The sequence below is a fragment of the Xyrauchen texanus genome, chromosome 21 (genome assembly GCF_025860055.1).
Source record: "Xyrauchen texanus isolate HMW12.3.18 chromosome 21, RBS_HiC_50CHRs, whole genome shotgun sequence".
NCBI classification, from domain to species: domain Eukaryota; kingdom Metazoa; phylum Chordata; class Actinopteri; order Cypriniformes; family Catostomidae; genus Xyrauchen; species Xyrauchen texanus.
In genome coordinates this window covers 11,292,009-11,315,719 of record NC_068296.1, presented here as the reverse complement: position 1 = coordinate 11,315,719, position 23,711 = coordinate 11,292,009, and the positions used below count along the sequence as shown (strand labels likewise).

The 23,711-nt window shown below is 37.7% G+C and overlaps 1 protein-coding gene across 3 annotated transcripts in view; it reads left to right on the top strand.

Annotated features, from left to right (window-relative positions):
- st3gal4 (ST3 beta-galactoside alpha-2,3-sialyltransferase 4) overlaps positions 1-23,711 on the top strand; it is a 95,786-nt gene that overhangs the window by 12,395 nt on the left and 59,680 nt on the right. The window lies entirely within an intron of this gene.

Genomic DNA, 23,711 nt, shown 5'->3' with positions numbered 1-23,711 from the left:
AAATTACAACAGAGTACAACTGCAAATAAATCCTGATAAAGTAAAGAAGTTCAGAGTGAAACACACTCTTAGAATGTAAATATAATACGTAAGTGGAACATGCTAACACCAATTAGGTAGTTAAATTATCAACACTCTTGTCCCATGGAACAAATTGTAAAAATAGTGCAAACACTGTATCAAAAAGTAATGATCCCAACTATGTCTTCAGATAGTTTACAAAATAGTGCAAAACAAGATGATAAAATAAAAAACAAATCAATAAATTAAATTTAAATAAAAGTGTAATTAAACTGTAAACACTGATATACTCTTGCAAAATATAGAAATGAGGCTGACATATACTTGCTTAATAACTTTCCGTGTATTCTTCAAAAGATGAAGTGAAAATTGAAAGGCTTTTCAAACCCCTTCCCTCCGTTTTTCCTCAGTTTCAGTTGGCGCCAATTCATATCAGCACGTTGACGTTAACCACACGCATGCTCAGACCCAAGCCTTTGCTGCTGCTGCTTCTTCTCCTCCGTCTTTTCAGCAGACTTTGCACAGTTTAGTGCATTGCTGCCTCCCACTGGCGAAATAATGTCATTGCCCTCTTTGTTGTTACTTGTTTGTTTTAAGTTACGGTCACTGAAAACTATAAGTAAATTGTTTTATTCACCACACTGTAAAAAATTTGCTGTAATTTTTACAGTAACTTATTGGCAGCTGGATGCCAGTAAGTTACTGTAAAATGATTTACAGTAATATTACTGTAATTACATTTACAGTAATATTACTGTATTTTTCATTTACAGTAATATTACTGTATTTTCATTGACAGTATATGTACCGGATTTTAATTTACAGCATATGTACTGTATTTTCATTTATAATTAATTTAATTTAAATGTTATTTAGTTAAGATTTCATTTGTATTTTCTATTAATATTTTCCACCTGTAAGAAAATCTAATTGTAGCAACACCCCCCCAACCCCAAAAAAAATCACAATTACTCATGCAGATTTTACATTTATTGTCTTTGTTGAACATTTACTTAGTAAAACAAGTTCCAATGTATCTGTAATGTAACATAGCTAAAACTTACACATTTTCAAAGTGATACAAGCCAAAATAAAATGCAATAAAAAAAATCAGTTTGTTGTTACTTTTTAGTAATTTTGCCAATAAAAGTCAACAATCTCTCTGATGAGAGATGCCACAGGGAGATTCAGACGAATGCTTTTTCTTTGCATCCTCTATCCAGATTTTTGGCTGATGTGTGACTTTGATTGCTATTTGGTGCCATCAGGGTTGATTCTCAGAATGAACCTGCAAGCACAAGAAAAAATAAATTATTTCTCATACCAGTGTTTCTCCAACTGTCATAACTCCGTAATGTTTGCACTTTGGGGTCAATAAAAGCAATATGTACTGAATACCTACAGGTAAAGTGCATAATTAGTTGATGATCCATGACATTCAAATCACTGAGTCATTCAAATCACCATAACAACAAAATATATTTTGGGTTACCTTATGTTGCAACCCTCATTTGGAAGAAAAAAAAAATCAATTTTAAAAAATATATAAAAAGATTTATAGACTCACTAATTAAACTAACCTATATGTGGGAAAAAGTATAGCAATGGGGGGAAACTCAAAGAAAGGCCCTAGCTGGCCAGCACATGCATACTCAGGATGTTCTTACTTCGAGGCAACAATTCTTACCACTGAGCTGCCCTTTTTCAGCCTAGACAGGTTGGCATTACAACAAAATCACTGTCCATTTTCCCACCAATACACTTCACATCCCTCATCTACTACATTGACGGTTAATATCAAAATGAGAATCAGAATCAACTTTAATGGCCAAGTATTTATACACATACAAGTAATTTGACCACAGTTATTTTCATTGCTCTCAATGTGCTTACACAGGATTTATATTTGATCAATAAAATATATATCAAAGTGGATTGACCCTAACCCTAACCCAAATTAGGAATATAAATTCTGCGCAATTTGTTGCCACACTGTCATTTAACAATTGGTGTTACGCCCGTTTCACACATACTCCGTTTGCGGTGCGTATGCGTTGCGTATGCGTTGCGTATGCGGTGCGTATGCGGTGCGTATACGGTACAGGAGCAGCACGTGCTATAGTGCTTTCACATATGCTGCGTTTGCAGTGCGCTACTGATCCGCAGTTTCTGTGTGCCACAAAATCAAAAACGTATTAGTAATTTTGATTTTAAATCCAAACGTTAACTTTGACATTGTTTAAGACATTGAAACAGTATGAAAATTAATTTTAATCATTGTGATTCTGTTTTACATGTAGTTCGAGTTGTTGACAGAAGAAAAACTATCGCGCTATATCTTTTGCTAAGAAGGAGAAGAACGATATGCATTTGGGTTCACTCAGTCAAACGAGGCAGGAGACAGTTTGGTGCTTGTCTCAGAACTTTGACTTTACAGTGACTGGCACCTAAAGTACTTTCGGATGAGTGCCGAACAGATGGATAATGTTCTTTCTCTGGTTGGAGCAGACATCACAAGGCAAACCACAACGTATCGTGCGTCCATCGAATCATATATGATGCCATTTTGCAACTTTCGGGACTATAATCATACTTTTTTGTTTTTCTTGACCCTGTAATTTAGTAACTGTAGAACACATTAACTGTAATTATGCGTATTTGATGAAATTATTACAGTTTCTTGACAATCTATGTCTATTTTAATGTGAACAATGCACTGCCACTTTAATTCAGTGCGGTGCAGCACAGCAAAAATAGACTCGGTGCGTAATCGATCGCTGCACTGCTGTATACACACCGCAACTGGAACGGATCGACGGACTGCTTCCGCATGCAGTCTGAAAGCTCTAACCTGTTAACATGGGTACGGAAACAAATACGCATACGCACTGCAAACGGAGTATGTGTGAAACGGGCGTTATGCTGCTTTTGAAGTATTTAATGATGTACGAACCTCTGAATAAACTCCAGTGTACTGGCTCTCTCTTCCTGGTACTGCACATTGAATACATAGTAGCAGCCAAACAGGACAGCTAATGCTGATGAAAAATCTGTTAGCTCCTGCAGCTGGATGATGACGCTGCCCTCCATAGTTAGCATCCATGTTTTTTGCTTGGAGAACAGAATCTCCTGTAATAAACACCATCACAGCAGCTTTTTAGTATTGTCACAGGCTATGTTCAGCCTTTGCGTATGATCTTAAAGCTGGTGTTGTACAGACCCACCATCTGATCATAATCTCAGCCATAGTATCAATTAATTACATTATTTTCATAGCCTTACCAAGTGCAATCACCTTGGGATGCTGGGAACAGTGAAGCTTCTCTCTACATCTGCTGGAGTTGCAGTGACCTAAGTGCAGCAATTAACAAAAAGTAGGAAGAAATTCATTAAATATTTAGAGAACATATTTGTGTCTTTCTTTACAATACTTTCTAATAGGCTCCTCTACAGAGGTTATGCTTATATGTCACTATGTGTTATATCTTGTGATACAACCCCTTGACCAGCTCAAGTATGTCTGCCTGTCTTGCAATTCACAGCTAAATTCCATATCAGGCGTATTACCTGTAAAGATTGATTTTTGAACGATGCAAATAAAATGGACCCTCAAATGCATGACACATGTATACAAAACAGGAATAGTCTTTGAAATGTCAAACTATGATCCTAATTACAATCAATATTCTCTAGAAACAGCTGTTCAAATTAACTTTAATACTTACATCAGCCAAAAGAAAGAGTGAATCCTCCCTCTCTCTGAAGTACGTCATTGTGGTAATCATAGATGAAAACTACAAGGTCAAGTTGGCAAATCTAGAATTAGTCAGGTTCTTTTGATATGGCGGTAAAACCAGGAAAGCGTTCACACAGATAAAATTACATTGTTTGCATACAATATCCTTGGCTGACGTCATTGGACTTCCTGTTTCTGACGGCACAGCACGCACGCACGCTGCACAAGAGTTTGTTTGTGGCCTGCTTAGCACTGCTTATTCTCATACGTTCAACGTTATAGTCATTGTTCATAGTTATATCCTCGTTATTTTACCGCGTCGTTCATAGTTATATCCTTTGACATTTTACCGCGTTTCAGATTCTTCCGCTTTTTCTCCAGTTTCATCTGCGTGTATTTTACCGGTTGCTGCTGACACCTAGCTAGAGTCTGTGTTTGTAGCCTTTAATCCTTAAACATCTGCCATTTTTAAGCACGCATCGGGTCTGCCCGTATTATTCTCTTATCGGGATTCAACTGCGCGCATATTCCACCTGTATCCGCGTTCTATTTTTATCGCAGTTAAACTGCATGCATTTTTTCAGCGTGCACCCGTTTTTTCTCCTCTGCGGTACACAGATTATTGCATCGATCTCAAAGCACCGCTTATCAGAACAACCACCACCAACAACAAACCATTTTGTGAGGGATTCAAATCAATCTCAAAACCCTCACCGCTCAGGAACAACGAACAATTTGCGGTAAGTCATGGCATCGGCTCATGTTATTTGTTCATGCATTGCATGTCACATGTTTAAAATAGCCTCCTCCGTCAGCAGTGAGGGATTCACTTGTGATAAATGTAAGGAATTAGTCAGGCTGACGGAGAAGGTTAATGAGTTAGAGACTCGCGATCCTAACGCTAGTAGAGGTCAGTGAGAAAGAGAAGCCGTTAGATACTGTTTCGGATGCGGCAGTACAGAGAGCAACACACACACTTTGGTTCCGGTTATAGAGCCCCTGCAGCAGGGCATTTGGGTGACGCCTCGGCAGCATAATCGCTCAGCAAAGAGACACCACTCTCCCGCTCCTGTTAGGGTTTCCAATAAATTCTTCCCACTCAGTGATACACCCACTGAGAATCATATTGAAAGAGCCCTTGTTATCGGTGATTCTATTGTAAGGAACGTGGAAGTAGAGACTCCAGCCACTATTGTTAATTGCATTTCGGGGGCCAGAGCGTCTGACATCAAATCAGATTTACAAGTGCTGGCTAATGCTAAACGTAGATTTTCTAAAATTGTTGTCCATGTCGGCACTAACGATGTCCGGCTTCGCCGGTCTGAGATCACTAAAGATAATGTTAAAGAGGTGTGCAAATTTGCAAAAACGATGTCAGACACTGTAATATGCTCTGGTCCCCTCCCTGCTCGTCGTGGTGACGAGGTTTGTAGTAGATTAGTGTCACTGAATGGCTGGATGTCTGAGTGGTGTCTGCAGAATAAAATAGGATTTATAGACAATTGGAAAAGTTTTTGGGGTAGACCTGACCTGCTAAAGAGAGACGGACTCCATCCCTCCAGGGAAGGTGCCGCTCTCCTCTCTAGTAATTTGGCTCATAGACTTAATAATGATATTAATTGACTAAATGGGGCCCAGGTCAGGAAGCAGACAAACTGGTTAATCCGAACGTCTGCTAGCTGCCTTGAGACGTCACACAGGTCACATAAACTACAACACATAGAGACTGTATCACCTAGATATTTCATAGAGACTGTGTCTGTTCCCCGAACTACCAAACACAAAACCCTCACTAAATCATTTAGAAAAAATTTGATTAAGGTCAAACTTGAACAAAACAAACAAATATCATATAAAAATAGGGCTACTAAACATTAGATCTCTTTCTACCAAAGCACTAATTGTCAATGAAATGATTACAGATCATAGATTGGATGCGCTCTGTTTGACTGAAACCTGGCTTAAACCGGATGAATATATTAGTTTAAATGAATCTACTCCCCAGGTTATTGTTATAAACATGAGCCTCGCCTGAAGGGTCGAGGAGGAGGTGTTGCTACAATTTACAGTGAAGTTTTTGGTGTTACTCAGAGGACAGGATATAAATGTAAGTCTTTTGAACTAATAATGCTTAAGGTGACACCATACAAATATAAATAAAAAATCTCTGTCGCCCTTTACCCTTGCTACAGTGTATAGATCACCCGGCCTTATTCAGATTTCCTTAGTGAATTTGCAAATTTTTTATCAGATCTTGTAGTTGCTGTAGATAGAGCCTTAATTGTTGGTGACTTCAACATTCACATAGATAATGAAAATGATACATTGGGATTAGCATTTATCGATATTCTCAACTCTCTTGGAGTCAGACAAAATGTAACAGGACCAACTCATCGCCATAATCATACGCTAGATTTAATTCTTTCATATGGAGTTGATGTTGATAATATAGAAATTCTGCAACAGAGCGATGACATCTCGGATCATTACCTCGTCTCTTGCATGCTGCAATCAGCTAATGTTACTCAATCTACACCACGCTATCGCTCAGGTAGAACCATTCTTTCGACCACTAAAGATAGCTTCACTAATACTCTTCCAGATCTATCTCATATACTCAATAAACCCCAAAGCCCAGAAGAACTTGATGAAATAACAAAAAATTTAAATGCAGTCTTCTCTAGCGCCCTTGATGTTGTCGCCCCACTTCGATTAAAGAAAATTAAAGAAATAAGCCCTGCACCATGGTACAATGATCACACTCATACTCTCAAGAGAGCAGCTCGGAAAATGGAGCGCATGTGGAAAAATACAAAATTAGAAGTATTTCAGGGTGCATGGAAGGATAGTGTCTGTAGCTACAAACATGCACTCAAAGCTGCCAGGTCAGCATATTTTAGTAAACTCATAGAAAATAACCACAACAATCCTAGATGTTTATTCAGTACTGTGGCTAAATTGGTTAGGAATAAAGCCTCAACCGAACCAGATATTACGCCACAGCTCAAGAGTAATGACTTCATGAATTTCTTCACAGATAAAATTGAAATAATCAGAAATAAAATTGGAATTATGCAATCATCTGTCATAGCACCCCAGAAAACAATGTCGAATAATTTCCCTCATGTGCAACTTCAATCCTTCGCTATCATAGGTCATGAAGAGCTAACAAAACTTATCGAAACATCAAAAGCCACAACTTGTTTGTTAGATCCTATACCAACTAAGCTCTTAAAAGAGGTATCTCCTGTAATATCAGAACTTCTTAATATCATTAACTCCTCGCTATGCTTAGGACATGTCCCAAGAAACTTTAAAATGGCAATTATCAAACCGCTAATTAAGAAGCCACAACTTAATCCTGGAGAACTTGCTAATTATAGACCGATTTCAAATCTCCCGCTTATGTCAAAAATACTAGAAAAGGTAGTATCCTCCCAAATATGTTCATTTCTACAGAGAAATAGTATATATGAAGAATTTCAATCAGGATTTAGGCCTCATCACAGTACAGAGACTGCACTTATCAGAGTTACAAATGACTTGCTCTTATCATCTGATCGCGGCTGCATTTCTCTTCTAGTGCTTTTAGATCTTAGTGCTGCATTCGACACGATAGATCACTGACATTCTCTTGAATAGGCTAGAGAATTATGTTGGAATTTGTGGAGTGGCATTAGCATGGTTTAGGTCATATTTAGCAGACCGCTACCACTTTGTCTATGTAAATGAGGAATTGTCAAACCAAACAAAAGTAAAATATGGAGTGCCACAGGGATCAGTTTTAGGGCCTCTGCTTTTCTCCATGTATATGCTTCCCTGGGAGATATTATCAGGAATCGTGGAATAAGTTTCCACTGCTATGTTGATCGATACACAACTTTATATTTCTTCAAAACCTGATGAGATTTCACAATTCTCAAAATTAGCAGAGTGTATTAATGAAATAAAAAATTGGATGGCCAGAAATTTCCTTCTACTCAATTCTGACAAAACAGAGGTTCTAATTATTGGACCAAAAAACTCTAAAAATAAGCCACTAAAATATAATTTGTCTCTAGATGGATGTACTGTTACATCATCTTCAACAGCGAAGAACTTAGGTGTTATATTTGATACCAATCTCTCCTTTGAAAATCAAATTACTAATGTTTGTAGAACAGCATTCTTCCACCTAAGAAATATTGCTAAATTAAGGCATATGCTCTCTGTTGCTGATGCCGAAAAACTAATTCATGCGTTCATGACCTCAAGACTAGATTATTGTAATGCATTTCTGGGAGGATGTCCAGCAAGATCAATAAATAAACTTCAATTGGTTCAAAATGCAGCAGCCAGAGTGCTGACGAGAACCAAGAAATATGATCATATTAGCCCCATTTTATCATCGTTACATTGGCTACCTGTTAAATTCCGTATTGATTTTAAAATTCTGTTAACTACGTACAAAGCTTTGAATGGTCTAGCTCCAGCAGTACTTAAGTGATCTTCTACCACGCTATATTCCAACACGTTCATTAAGATCGCAAAATTCTGGCCTATTAATAGTTCCTAGAATATCAAAATCCACTAAAGGAGGAAGATCCTTTTCATATTTGGCTCCTGAACTATGGAATAGTCTCCCAAACACAGTTCGAGATGCAGACACACTCTCTCAGTTTAAGTCTAGACTAAAGACTCATCTGTTTAGCCAGGCATACACCTAATTTATCCTCCAACCCACAATTAGGCTGCTTTAGTTGGGTCTGCCGGAACCAGAAACCAGAAACATTGAGCATGATCTCTTACTCTGCAATAAATTAAATGGCATCTACGCTTACATCTTTTTATTTGTTTCCCTGTCTCAACCTCGGACTCCTATCCTGAGGTCACCAGAACCGGCTGGATCCAGCACCATTCCTGCTTCATGTTGGACTTCACTGCTACATGTCGCAGAATGATGATGACTAAATGCAGCCGGTGCCAGCCAAACATCACTTCAATCTATTATGACGGACTTCAGAGGATGAAATGATGCCAACTCCAACCTGCATCACCTCGGTCTATAGATGGACTACGATCTTGAAATGGAATGCATAGACTAACTATTGCCAACAAAAGCCTTCATCAGCCAATTAACAAGGACAATTGCATCTATGTGAACTTCTGCAATTAATCAAGATGGACTTCAAAGACTTTGGTCATTAATCTTACAGTTCAAACACAATCAATGTTTAATCACTGACCCTTAACACTTAGTTTAATAATTTTAAACCATGATTTTAACTATACATAATTAATATTTACATTACATTCAAAATGTTAGCCAGAGGGGAACTGGCCCCCACAGTGAGTCTGGTTTCTCCCAAGGTTATTTTTCTCCATTAATCAACATCTTATGGAGTTTTGTGTTCCTTGCCACAGTCAGCCTACAGCTTGCTCACTGGGGTTATTAATACAATTATCATTTAATTATTTTTAAACACTATTAAAAATCGTATTTTATCGAAATTACACAATGATGATTAATCGACTTTATAGACATTACAGTTTTATCGTCTGTTAATGCTGATGTTCTGTAAAGCTGCTTTGAAACGATGTGTGTTGTGAAAGGCGCTATACAAATAAAATTGACTTGACTTGACTTGACAAATCGTCATTTTTACAGTAACCACTAACTAGTTGCTCGATAAATATCAACCACGAAACATAACGTTATGAGAGGCTGCTGATTTAATGGCAACGTTTTAATATTAAAGTCAAATAACATTGGTTTAAGAACCAGTTACTTTATCTTTTGTTTCTCTGCTTAACTTGCCGTTACGACGGAAACACCAGAAAAGACAAAAGACACCTCCTGGGACTCGAACACGATCCAGACCACAACCTTGAAAAAAAAAAAGATGCACTTGAAAACACTGTCTCATAAAATAATAATCATAAACTCCGCTTGGACATCGGTGTTGCCTAACACTATTTAGTATTTCACATTAGCTATTTGCGTTGAGTTAAACTCCTCCTGGTTAGCTAATGTTAAAGCGGCAGAGGAACACACAAAAGTTGCGTTTCTCTGTTTAACTAAGGGTATCTTGAGCTAATTTAATTGATATTAACATATTCACAAGTTGATAATATCACCGTTATGAAGGCAATAACCGACAACTCTTAGACAACAGCCAAAAAAAAAGGGCGCCAAAAGACAAAAAGTTACTGTTAATAAAACTTTCTTTAATCAGGTGACGCACGTTAGTATGCTGTTAACATTACAAATCAATACATTTGATAATGTCTCTGTTTTATATAATGAAATATAATAATACAAACAATATACTAACCTTTTCGATGAATCACCGTTGTAAATTTCATTCCCAGTTGTCCTTTATCTCACTTTCACCAAACATTATGGAAAAAAATATTTGAAAAGAAATCTCTCTTACCATTGGTCAGTTTTTTGTGGGCAGGTTCACTACTGTAAATGGATTTACAGTACAGAAGAATTACTGTAGAATTACAGTAATGTCCATATATTTTCCCATAATCCTTTGCTATTTACAGTAATGTACTGTATACACATTTTACAGTATCTTGCTGTACGTATTACAGTAAAATACCGTTCAAATTACAAAAATCAGTTACAGTGCATGCAAGTAACTGTTACTTCATAAAAAACAGTAAGAAGTGCATATTGCTAATAACCAAGTAAAGTTAACTAATTTTTTGTAAGTAAGTACAGTTATTACATTTTACAGTATAGAGAGTATTTTAGCAGACCATGTGTTTAGCCAGAGAATGAATTTGACAGTTTCACTTCCCCCACACTTTTGCAGGGGACCTTAACTAACAACATCCTGAAAAGCTATTTGTCCTCCGTTAAGGCCAGTGGTGTTGTTTGGGCCATACACATGTATGCTTAACTTTTTCCTAGGGCTTTTTGCATATAACAACTTCAAAGGATCGATATATGCATATACCCTCGGTATACCCACATGTTTTGCTGCTTAAGAAGTCCATAATCTACTGTTGTTAGTTTCCTCTTTAATTGTATTGCATGCTGTTTTGTGAAACTGGAGATTCTTTGTTGTAATTGGTGCATTATTACTTGATTTCTGCCATTCCCCACCCCTGACAACCTGAAACACACGTCAGTTGTGTGAGATATCAGTGAGAGAGAGAGGTAAGAAAAAATGCATTACTGCATTAATTCGAAATAGAAGCACAATAGTACTGGTTTAGTTAAATCACATGATTTTCTTGATTAACACTATTTACTGCCAAAACAATGATTCCAATCAAAGGAGAAATACACTATTTTCATGTCAAGCCTTAACAAAAACTGTATGAGCACTATTTAATCAACAGTAGATCATCATTTATCAATAGCAGATTATCAGCAATTGTCATTCTTTTCTGCACTGTAAACCTGGATAAGTTCTACTAACTTGTAAATTTTTAGGCAACTGATTGCCTCTTCTTTTGTGAGTTTGATAACTTGTTTTTCTGATTAACTCTGAATTAAAAATAATATTATATTCAACTTAAAATAAGTATTTACTAATTGTATTATTTTAATTAACCACAACTCAAAGTTTAAACTCATACAAACTTAATTAATATATTTATACAACATGAAAAATATTAGCTTTTTAAACCATGAATGTGCTTTTAAATTAACTTAATTTTTTTAAGTTGTAAGAATTGCACTATAAAATTTTTTGTGACTTAAAAGTTGGTAGTAATGTTACTTAATCTTTTATGACAACTGATTGCCTTAACTTAAAAATTAAGATTTTACAACTTAAAGGTTTATACAATAAATAATAAAGAACCAAACTACATGGAAGTAATGTAGTAAACAAAGACTATTTAATATAAAGAGACCAAATGTCAAGAGTTACATCATTACAGATGAGGGACAAAAAAATAAAAAAAACATGTCATAAAGACCTGGCGAGATAATAGAATTCATAAAACAAAAAACTTGGCACCAGAAAAGATACCAATTAAGGTCAAATGTGTACCAATGTGCAATGTTGCATCTTTTAAAACTATACAATGTCTGAACAAAATTTCAGCCTTTGAGACTATTGGAGTCTATAACATTTTACAATGGTCCTCACAACAGCAACTGTTCAAAAGGAAACTCAGAAATAACTTTCACATGTCTGTGTGCTTTTAACATAGTAAGCTGCCAGTAGTTATGCCTCAAATCAAAACATGAACAGAACAATTGGCATTTTTTTTTTACCATTTAACGTAGCAAATCATTTTTCAGAGCAAGCACTCTTGGCTTGAGTTTCCCATCATCAAGGCCCAAAAGGACCTTCTGAATGAATTCAAAAGTGTTGGACATCTCTTTTGGATAACTAAGATTCAATGCATAGATTAGTCCAAAAGTAAAAATAAATGCATCGGAAAGCCTGGGCAGGTGGGTGATTACTTAATTTTCAAGAACAACAGAAACTCTGACCAGATTGTAGTGCATTACAGCATCTGGGAGTTTTCTGACTGCTGTCAAGAGGGCAACTGGTGAATCACCAACGTCAGGCTCTTCAGAATCTTCAGCCTGAAATGCAAAAATGGGAAAATGGCCCCACAGAGTAAAAATTATTGTGCCAATAATCATGGATTTGCAATCCACATAGTTTTTAGTTTTTATTGATGTCAGTTTGTAAAATTGTTTTTATTATGAAATAGCCGACATAATAAAAGGTAGTTTTAATCAACCAGTGAAGAGTGCTGTAACGTATGACCTTGTCCTGTTTTTCTGTTTCCCCTTTGTCTTCCATTTTGATACTTTCGTCACTCCATAGTTTTCACTTTTGAACCTTCTGTACCTCCATAGTCTTGTTAGCCATCGTGTTCATTGTTCATTGTTCTCACCTGTCCTCGTTAGTTTCTCATTGGTTTCTGTTCATCACCTTATCATGTTATTTTGAGTTCTGTTTGTTCATTGGTCCCTTCTTGTATTTATACCCTGCCTTTTCATTCAGTCACGGTCGATCGTTGTTTGTTGTTATGAATGTTAGTTTATGTTGTAAGCCTGCTCTGTGTTTCCTGCCCTTGTGCTCTGTTCATGTTTATTTCCCCATCGCGGGTGTTCCTTTGTGTTTGTTTAATTAATAAATATACTGCGTTTGGATCCTCAACCTTGTCTCCCTCGTTGTCCCTGCTAATTCGTAACAAGTGCATTGTGACCAGTTTCTTAAAGATTTAAAATTGTGTGGAATAAGTAATTTTCCCTGAATGTTTTGAAAAATCCTGACGTATCTTCTCTCAGCAATACAGGAAGTCCATAGCACAGTGGTTCGCTTTGTATGGACATCATGCTGATCCTATACAGATTCAATCTTATGTTAAAGACTGAACATATTGAAAATGAAAATATGAATTCTAAATTCAGTTACCCAAAATCACAATTTTTACAACCTTCATAATGGTCAAAAATAGGAGTGCTTGCTTATAACAATCTATAGCACACTATTCTTTGGTGTCAACATGTTAAGTAGGGCTAAGACATGACATGGTGTGTCGCATGTAATAAGAACACGTCCATAAAAAGATTTGCTGAATGCAGAAATCTTAAAACACTGAAAAAGCTAGATTCTATGCTGAGGACAGAGATTTATTTCTACAATGAGACATTAGATTAAGCACCAATCAGAAGGGAAAAATATTAAATTATTCTATATAAAGTCAAGCCATGTTCTGTTAAACACAGAACAACACTGAACTTCCAAGACCAAAATACCTTTATGTCATGAATCCGGAGAATCTCAGTAAGTGCATCTGACACTTTTCCTGTCTTTGATGCCTTCTGACGAAATAAAGTCATCAGATGAAGACTGTGCGGTCAAGTTCTGCATAGAAGGTGTTTGGTAGATTCTGGTTTGTAGTGCGCTGAAATTCAGCATACACCTGAAATGGAGGCAAAAACGAATTATAATTCACAATGGATTAAAAAGACAATTCAGAATTTAAAGACTACTGTTTTATACATATATTAATATCTGTGATTCCATACGAAGAGCTGGCCACCCGTGAAGGGTGCCTCAGTGGTAATTATTGATTGCCTCCTTAATGCAAATGTAATTTGCATCTTCTTGGCAATAAGTTTTCTGTTTTCTGAACTTCTTCAATGATTTCAAGCCTCTGCTGTTCAAGACTTACTGCATCATGTCCTTGGGGAAAGTCTGGTAAAAAATTTACCTCGGCACGTCTTGGTCTTTTTATGTTTAAGTGTGATGGTACATTATCAGGATTGTTTTTGCTTCGTTTTCCAGCATTGACAGCAAATTCCATGCAACCTGCCCTTCTCAATTTGTTTCGGTAGTTTCCCATCTTAAATTTGATACTTGTTTTCCATCCATACCATCCATTGTCTGAGCCAAGCTCTCTCAGACATGGGTGTTTGGTGACAAGAGCTTCTGCTGCTTTGGACATGTCTTTATCGCTTGGGTAGGCTTTGAAATTGTAAATCGCAGCCGCAAGTTTTTCAAGGATGTCATGTTTCTGATCTCTGGTTAGCTGCAGCACTTTCCCAGTTTTTTCAAATGCAGAATTTCCTTCTTTAAGCTTATGCTCTATTTCATAGGCAAATATGGGCACTGGAAATTTACCTTGAGGCCACCTTGAAAGGCGTTCAAGTGAAGAAATGTCTGATAATAACTCTGTGTCTGTGGTTGAAGTTGAACATGTACCTCCCTCAAAAAAATTTTAAGGGTAGCTTTTTGTGGCAACTCTTCAATGTGCACTAAAGATGTGAGTTGCCCATCAAAATCAGGGTCTTCATACTGTATGCTGAAGTTCCCATCCAAATCCAGCTTGTCTTTCAAACCCCTTCTATGGATTCAGGACGAGTAGTGAGAGTGACCTTCCGTGTAGTTGTCTTCAACAGTGACACAAAGTAATGATCATCACTGATGAGGAAGAGGCTGCCATGTTTCTATGGAATGAAATGGTGATAAAATACTGAAGTTTAGTTACATAGTGTACTACTTGTATTAAACATTTTTTATGTATTTTTTTCCATATAAAAACAAAACAAAAACAATACAAGTTCACTGAAGTACTCATGTTCAGAAAACTCAGCGGACTGTATCTCTTGGGGGTCAGCAGTAATTGGCCAGCAATGAGGTAACCAACAAACGTAATGTGTCATTCAAATCCGAAAGCTGAAAAACAGCCAGTCTCTCTGATGTTGGTGAAAGTTCATAAGAACATAGATGTTCAACATACCATGATTCATATGAACTACAGAGTAATGAAACCATGTCATTCACAAGATAGATTTGTGCAATCCTCCAGAACTGAGGCAGTCCAACACAAGCTCCTGCAGATACAAACATTCCAGGGACATAGTCAGTGCCATCTACAGTGACCCTAGATGTAGTATAGATCATGCTACTGGTTGTCTGTCTTTGAATGAATGCTTTTGCACTCTACGGAAGTGTTGAGACTAACACTGATGTGACACTTGACGCTTGTGTGTGTGGCTTGAAATATGATGGTGCACTGAGATGACATGCCACCATGTGCTGGTGTCTATTAGCGAGTGTAAGTGTAATGTTCTTGATGTTCTGGGTATCATGTACTACTCTTTTGAAGAATCTATGTTTACCCTCAAACCGCATTGTCCAGAGATGCACTAAGGGCCCAAAACACCTTATAAGGTTTGGGCAGTGCTCAACATAGTGATGTTTAGTTTTAAATCCATTAAGACAGCCCATGTCTTATCTCCTTCTGGAACTTTGTTGCCCACCATCAAAGGAAGCAGTCTAAGCAAAGTAGCATTCTCATGCCCATTTCCTCCAACAGTTCCTTTTGTGGCAAATTTTTTGGGTATGGGGTGTGGTTTGTCAGTTTTGTCTGTGCGTTCGTAAGGAAATGATTCAATCTTGCAGTTTAAGAACTGTAAAGTGAAATACTTAAGACGAACCAACTGTTGAAGGCAAATGCACAACTCAACTGGTACAATACCTTCCAAAAGGTCGTGGAGGATATCTGGAGGGAAGCCTGTGATGGGGTGGAAATTTTGTAGTGATTCACGCAGAACACAGTCACCTTTCACACCAAACTCACTGATTGTTGAACTCTGTAAAACATCATGCACATGAATGTCATGACTGTCCTTTGTCCTCAAGGGAAAATCCCCCTCCATTACACTTTTAAGCTGCATCTCATTTCTAGTGGCTAAACAGAACCAGCAAACATACTCTGCTCTGAAAGACTGTCAATCCAGCTAAACCATGTGCTGCAAGATTGTCAGCAGACACACAAAATACAGAGCTTCGGACATTCTGTCCTAATGACTCAATGAAAACGCCATCTTCCTCAATAATTTGTAGGTCTTTTAACAGTGGCGAAAAGATGGCCTTAAAGCCATGCTTCCTAAGGTCCAGTAAACAGCGCAAAGTTTGTGATTGTTTTTGGATGTTCCAAGTGGGTTTGCTATTTCTAGATCATCAATATATAGTTGGAGTGGCAGTCTAAACTCTCTCGATGTATTGTTTTGGAAATGTATTGTTTTGGAAATATGAACCATCAGCGCAGGAGCTGTATCGATCAGGCCCACTAACAGACTCCTATAGTTTGCAAAGAATGTCTGTGTTTTTGAAAAGCTCTTGAATCATTTTAAGAACAGGCACATACACAATTGTTTTTCCTGAGAGTCTCAAGTCATACTGTATAGTTATTACTAACGGATAAGTTTTCTCAATGAAGATCTTTCTGCGCTTTGCAGTGGACAAATCAGAGCCTGAAGATGTGGCATTAACTAGAACATTGCAGTCCATAACAGCCTCCGCTAGTTCATCAAGAACAGAACTAGAAACAACTATGTCAAGTTTCTGAAGAGTGCCTTGAAGTGTCTCTTTTACAATTGGTTTTGATAAAGAAAATATCTGAATCATTTGTTCAATGATTTCCTGTGATGCGGAGTCTGAGACATGAAGGATTCTTTGCATCTTCAAAAATAAAGAGGACAAATTCCATTTTAACTGACCTCTTAACTGGTCAACATCACACTCAGTCTCTCGAACTTCAGGGCTGTCATTACACAGACTAGACTCCTCTTCAGGGGTGTCAGGTCCTACAGCTAAAGATTGTTGCAGTAAATCTGATTCTCTAATGTAAACTAGACCATCTTTATAATCTGAGAAAGTTTCAAATTTGTGGGTCTTACACTTATGGGCATTGAATGAGGAATACACATTTGTTCTAAAAAGGCAATCCATGAAAGGACATTCAACCACTTCATGGTTTTTTAAATGTCCCCTCAAGTGTCTGAAGAGAGGTGTCTGAGAATGGCTGCTTCAAAGAACAAATGGGACAGGTGAAAACGTTATGCTCACAAGGCTGAACCTGGTGTGTAGAATTACTAGTGTCTTCTGTATGGTAATGAGACAAATGGGTTTTCAGGCCATTAAATGAACACACACAGTCTTTGAATAAACATGGCGACGGACTAACTTTTGAATAATGACTATGTTGCAAATGACAGTGTGTTAGTAACTGTGTTCTGGATGGAAATGAAGCTGTACACAGTTTACAGTCCCATGCCATCTCATTAAATGATCAAGCTTGTCATGCACGTGACAGTATAGTTATCATGCACTTGTGAAATTTGTATATCTCTTCAACATGCTCTGCAGTCAAACAACGTTTAAGTACTAAAAACAAAGAGGGAAACCAATTAATTCCAATGCTGACCATATTTTAACATGTATACAATAAATGGCTTTATTAAAATAAAATTTGTTACATTTATAATTGTTTCTTACCTCGATAACAGTTCAAACAACAAACAACATTCACCTCACGTGAAACAAGTCTCCAAACAAGTCCTATACGCATTCAATGAGTAAAAAAAGCACAAGGTCAGCAGCTCAATAACACATCTGCTTAAAATTACAGAATTTAAAGACTAACGTGCTTACTACACTAAAAAAGTAATACTAAAAATTATAACAAAAAGAAATTTTGAAATTGTACCTTATGACCGTCAACCCACCAACGACCTGCTTAATTAAGCCTGCGCTGCGTAATTTTAAATATCCTGACAAGACACAAATATGCTCTAAGATAATTTGTGCTATACATTTGGTACTATCAATATGCTAATGACAGTTTCATTTATAATCGTTTCTTAACTCGGTAACTGTGCAAACAACAAATGGCATCCACCTCCTTCAAATGTGAGCGGGAAACAAGTCCAGACATGAGTCACGACATATAAACATTCAATGTACTGGGAGAAAAGAAAGACAAAGAAAGAAAAAATCTAGCATAAGTTCAGCACTTCAGTAACACAATAATTGCTTAAAATTATGTAATTCAAAGATTCATATAATTGCTACACTTAAACAAGCATTCATGATAAAAACAAGGGAAAATTAATTAGTGATAAAACGAAATGTAGAAATTTTACATTATGACGGTCAATCCACCAACGACCTGCTTAATTATACCCGCACTGCATAATTTGAAATATCCTGATGAGACACAAACATGCTCTTCAGATCATTTTGGATATTCGTTTCATGCTATGCTAAATGCAGTTACAAGTATAACTAGAAAAAAAAGTTTGTCGAGACAAACTTTAAGTTGGCTTGTGAAAGTTTGGACCAGAAAGTTTGAAGAAGTTTAAAGTAGTTTAAATTAGTTTAAAGTAGTTTGAAGTTTATATTAGTTTAAATTAGTTTAAAGTAGTTTATAGTTTAAAGTAGTTTGAAGTTTAAAGTAGTTTATAGTTTAAATTAGTTTAAAGTTTAATTAGTTTGTAGTTTAAATTAGTTTAAAGTAGTTTCTAGTTTAAAGTAGTTTAAAGTTTAAATTAGTTTGTAGTTTAAATTAGTTTAAAGTAGTTTTTAGTTTAAAGTAGTTTATAGTTTAATGTAGTTTGAAGTTTAAAGTAGTTTGAAGTTTATATTAGTTTAAATTAGTTTAAAGTAGTTTCTAGTTTAAAGTAGTTTGATGTTTAAAGTAGTTTATAGTTTAAATTAGTTTAATGTTTAAATTAGTTTGTAGTTTAAATTAGTTTAAAGTTTAAATTAGTTTAAATTAGTCCGATCAGTTAGAAAAGATATAGCACACTATTCGAAGGTCTGTGCCGAGTTTGGTGCCTGTAGCTTAAAAGCTCTAGGAGGAGTTAGATACCGAAATTTTCACTGCAAGAAGAATAAGAATAAGTTTTTTGCAAGTAGTTTGAAGTTTAAAGTAGTTTGAAGTTTAAAGTAGTTTGTAGTTTAAATTTGTTTAAAGTTTAAAGTAGTTTGTAGTTTAAAGTAGTTTAAAGTTTAACTTAGTTGCTAGATAGATAGACACTCAGATAGATAGATAGATGTAGATAGATAGATATTTACCCTCAGATAGATAGATAGAGAGAGAGAGATAGTGATTTACCCTCAGATAGATAGATAGATATTGACCCTCAGATAGCTAGATAGATAGACAGACAGATAGATGCTAGCATGTTTAGCATGATGCTAGCATGTTTTAGCACTTCGCTAGGCGATGCTAGCATGTGTTAGCATGATGTTAGCATGTTTTTAGCATTTTTTAGCACTTCGCTAGGTGATGCTAGCACGTTTTTAGCATGTTTTAGCACTTCGCTAGGCAATGCTAGCATGTGTTAGCATGATGCTAGCATGTTTTTAACACTTCACTAGGCGATGCTAACATGTGTTAGCATTATGCTAACACGTTTTTGTTAGCATTTTTTAGCACTTCATGCACTTGTGAAATTTGTATATCTCTTCAACATGCTCTGCAGTCAAACAACGTTTAAGTACTAAAAACAAAGAGGGAAACCAATTAATGCAATTACCAAGGTGATACAATACGCGGCTCCTTTCCACCCCGAGCGAAACAAGTCAAACCAGAAGTCTCTAAGTTTTTATGATGCAGAGATATGTGATTTGTTACTCTGTTGCTAGGGTAACCCCATGTGGTTGCTAGGCAGTTACCGTAGTGATACTTATCAAGTGTCCTTGCCATCCTGATTGAAATAAATCAACCCAGAAGTCTCTCTGATTTTCTGGTGCAGAGATATATTTGTAGCTAAACGGTTGCCAGGGTACTCTGTTTGGTTGCTAGGGAGTGGCTTGGCAGTTGCCAATCGTGAAACTCCAAAGGCTGCTTGTCAGTATGAATGATATAAACCAACTCCCATGCCTCTGTGACATTCAGAATGGAAGATATCCCTCTATGGATTTTGTCGCTAAGGTGCTCGAAATGGTTGCTAGGGAGGGGCTAGGAAGTGTTGAGGTGATTCCTGATTGGCTGTTTGCTGCCCCGTGTCAAACGAAACCAGCCTTGTGTTTCTATGACGCTTATATCCGGAGATATCCCTTTGATGTTTTTCATTAGAAGTGTATGGGAGTTGTTGCTAAGGTGCTCTAAATTGTTGCTAGGGCGTGGCTTGATAGCTTTGCAATGATCCTGAGAGACTGATTGGTCGTCTGAGTCAAATGAGCCCGCCCCCTTGTCTCTATGACACTGTGATCCAGAGCTATGTTCAGTACAAAATCCCTATGCCATTTCATTTCATGGGCCGTCCTACAACCTACATTGTAAGTCAATGGGGGCAACTTTGGGCAGCTCATGCCCCCCAGGGGTGCAACGTTTACCCCATATTGAGGTATGCTCTTACAGAGCCTGCCAGCCTCTTCAAATGTGGCAAATCACACGTTTCTGCGAAATCCTCGCTCGGAGCTGTGACGCGTCAAAGTTTGTCTCAATGTTAAGTCTATGGGATTTTTCGCCGCTTTTTTGCCCCTGGGGCAAACACCGCACTCCGATCGCTTATAAAAGTCATAGCACACGTGTCCTCAATAGGTCGCTCGATTTGACACCTCATTCGTGGGTCTACGCCAAACGGTGCGGGACGAGTTAGGTGCCGAAGTTTTGTTAAGAGATATAAAAATAAAAATAAAAATAAAAAGTATAACTAGATAGGTACATTTCCTGAAGAAAATGTGAGTGGTGCTTGCCGTGGCAAAACTCGCCAAACAGCATGTTGTAACTTGAAAAGAAAAAAAATTATGGTCATAAATAAATCAGCCCAGAAGTCTGTACGATTTTCTGGTGCAGAAATATGTGATTTTTACTCGGTTGCTAGGGTAAGCCCATGTGGTTGCTATGCAGTTACCAAGGTAATACAATACATGGCTCCTTTCCATCCTGAGTGAAATAAGTCAACCCGAAGTCTGTAGTGTTTTCTGGTGCAGAGATATGTGATTTGTTACTCGGTTGCTAGGGTAACCCCATCTGGTTGCTAGGCAGTTACCATATTGATACTAATGAAGTGTTCTTGCCATCCTGGTTGAAATAAATCAACCCGAAGTCTGTACTCTTTTCTGGTGCCGAGATATGTGATTTGTTTCTCGGTTGCTAGGGTAACCCCATCTGGTTGCTAGGCAGTTACCATAGTGATAGTAATCAAGTGTCCTTGCGATCCTGAGTGAAATAAATCAACCCGAAGTCTGTACTCTTTTCTGGTGCCGAGATATGTGATTTGTTTCTCGGTTGCTAGGGTAACCCCATCTGGTTGCTAGGCAGTTACCATAGTGATAGTAATCAAGTGTCCTTGCGATCCTGAGTGAAATAAATCAACCCGAAGTCAGTACTATTTTCTGGTGCAGAGATATGTGATTTGTTACTCGGTTGCTAGGGTAACCCCATCTGGTTGCTAGGCAGTTACCATAGTGATAGTAATCAAGTGTCCTTGCCATCCTGATTGAAATAAGTCAACCCAGAAGTATCTACGCTTTTCTGATGCAGAGATATGTGATTTGTTACTCGGTTGCTAGGGTAACCCCATGTGGTTGCTAGGCAGTTACCATATTGATACTAATGAAGTGTCCTTGCCATCCTGGTTGAAATAAATCAACCTGGAAGTCTGTACTCTTTTCTGGTGCCGAGATATGTGATTTGTTTCTCGGTTGCTAGGGTAACCCCATCTGGTTGCTAGGCAGTTACCATAGTGATAGTAATGAAGTGTCCTTGCCATCCTGAGTGAAATAAATCAACCCGAAGTCAGTACTATTTTCTGGTGCAGAGATATGTGATTTGTTACTCGGTTGCTAGGGTAACCCCATCTGGTTGCTAGGCAGTAATCATAGTGATACTAATCAAGTGTCCTTGCCATCCTGATTGAAATAAGTCAACCCGAAGTCTCTACGCTTTTCTGATGCAGAGATATGTGATTTGTTACTCGGTTGCTAGGGTAAGCTCATGTGGTTGCTAGGCAGTTACCATAGTGATACTAATGAAGTGTCCTTGCCATCCTGATTGAAATAAGTCAACCCGAAGTCTCTACGCTTTTCTGATGCAGAGATATGTGATTTGTTACTCGGTTGCTAGGGTAACCCCATCTGGTTGCTAGGCAGTTAACATAGTGATACTTATCAAGTCTCCTTGCCATCCTGATTGAAATAAGTCAACCCGAAGTCTCTATGTTTTTGTGATGCAGAGATATGTGATTTGTTACTCGGTTGCTAGGGTAAGCCCATCTGGTTGCTAGGCAGTTACCATAGTGATACTAATGAAGTGTCCTTGCCATCCTGATTGAAATAAGTCAACCCGAAGTCTCTACGCTTTTGTGATGCAGAGATATGTGATTTGTTACTCGGTTGCTAGGGTAACCCCATCTGGTTGCTAGGCAGTTAACATAGTGATACTTATCAAGTCTCCTTGCCATCCTGATTGAAATAAATCAACCCAGAAGTCTCTCTGATTTTCTGGTGCAGAGATATAGTTACTGCTAAACGGTTGCTAGGGTACTCTGTGTAGTTGCTAGGAGTGGCTTGGCAGCTGCCAATCATGAATCTCCAAAGGCTGCTTGTCAGTATGAATGATATAAACCAACTCCCATGCCTCTGTGACATTCAGAATGGAAGATATCCCTCTATGGATTTTGGTTGTTAAGGTGCTCGACAATGGTTGCTAGGAGGGGCTAGGAAGTGTTGAAGTGATGCATGATTGGCTGTTTGCTGTCCCGAGTCAAACGAGACCACCCTTGTGTTTCTATGACACTTCTATCCGGAGATATCCCTTTGATCTTTTTCAATAGAAGTCTATGGGACTTGTTGCTAAGGTGCTCTTAATGGTTGCTAGGGCGTGGCTTGATAGCTTCACAATGATCCAGAGAGACTGATTGGTTGTCTGAGTAAAATGAGCCCACCCCCTCGCCTCTATGACACTGTGATCCAGAGCTATGTTCAATACAAATCCCTATGCCTTTTCATTTCATGGGCCGCCCTACACCATTATAAGTCAATTGGGGCATTTTTGGGCAGCTCCTGCCCCCAGGGGTGCAACTTTTACCCCATATTGAGGTATGCTCTTACAGAGCCTGCCAGCCTCTTCAAATGTGGCAAATCACACGCTTTCTACTAAATCCTCGCTTGGAGCTGTGGACGCCACAAAGTTTGTCTCAATGTTAAGTCTATGGGATTTTTCGCCGCTTTTTGCCCCTGGGGCAAATACCGCACTCGATCGCTTATAAAAGTCATAGCACATGTGTCCTCAATAGGTCGCTCGATTTGACACCTCATTCGTGGGTCTACGCCAAACGGTGCGGACGAGTTAGGTGCCGAGTTTTGTTAAGAGATATAAAAATAAAAATAAAAATAAAAGTATAATAATAGTAGTCAGATAATAAGTATGTGAGATTACAATAGTGATGCTTTGCAAGCACCACTAACTAGATAGGTACATTTCCTGAAGAAAATGTGAGTGGTGCTTGCCGTGGCAAAACTCGTCAAACAGCATGTTGTAACTTGAAAAGAAAAAAATTATGGTCATAAATAAATCAGCCCAGAAGTCTGTACGATTTTCTGGTGCAGAAATATGTGATTTTTTACTCGGTTGCTAGGGTAAGCCCATGTGGTTGCTATGCAGTTACCAAGGTAATACAATACATGGCTCCTTTCCATCCTGAGTGAAATAAGTCAACCCGAAGTCTGTAGTGTTTTCT